Below are 636 nucleotides of genomic sequence, written 5' to 3'. Positions count from 1 at the left end.
TACATACATTTAATTATATAATATACATTAATAAAAATAATTATTTTTATATTAATCATATAAATAATTATAAAAAAATAAATATAATTATATAAAATATATTATACTATCAGTACATTAAAATTAAATTCATAAATAAATATATAAAAAATATACACAAATTAAAGATAACAAATATATCTTTCCTTTTATACACAAATGATATACACAAAGATAACAAATATATTTTTCCTTTTATCACACATGCTAAATAAATATATAAAAAGATAAACACAAAGATAACAAATGTATCTTTCCTTTTATACACACGCGTGGATAGTAACGAGGTTCATGCATGTCTTTACATGGATACCATATTTGGCTTCATTTGGATTATTTAAAATCTTATGCGTTAGATTTGCAAATAAAATAAGAATAAATATTCTAGTGGGTATTCAAACATTTATTTCCAGAAATGAATTATTAATTTATGGAGCATATAAGGAAACGATAATCAAGTAAAAATGGTATCAATAATAATACATTAATTTATTTTCTTTTCAATTAATTGGTCAAATATCTGTTTCCTATAAGTGGATCCCTATACTCTATTGATAGCTCTTGAAAAATCTAATCTACATCTATAATTTATGATTC

The sequence above is a fragment of the Arachis ipaensis genome, chromosome B09, assembly GCF_000816755.2.
Source record: "Arachis ipaensis cultivar K30076 chromosome B09, Araip1.1, whole genome shotgun sequence".
Classification (NCBI taxonomy): Eukaryota; Viridiplantae; Streptophyta; class Magnoliopsida; order Fabales; family Fabaceae; genus Arachis; species Arachis ipaensis.
The sequence above is the reverse complement of the archived record's forward strand: the minus strand, read 5'-3'. Positions refer to the sequence as shown.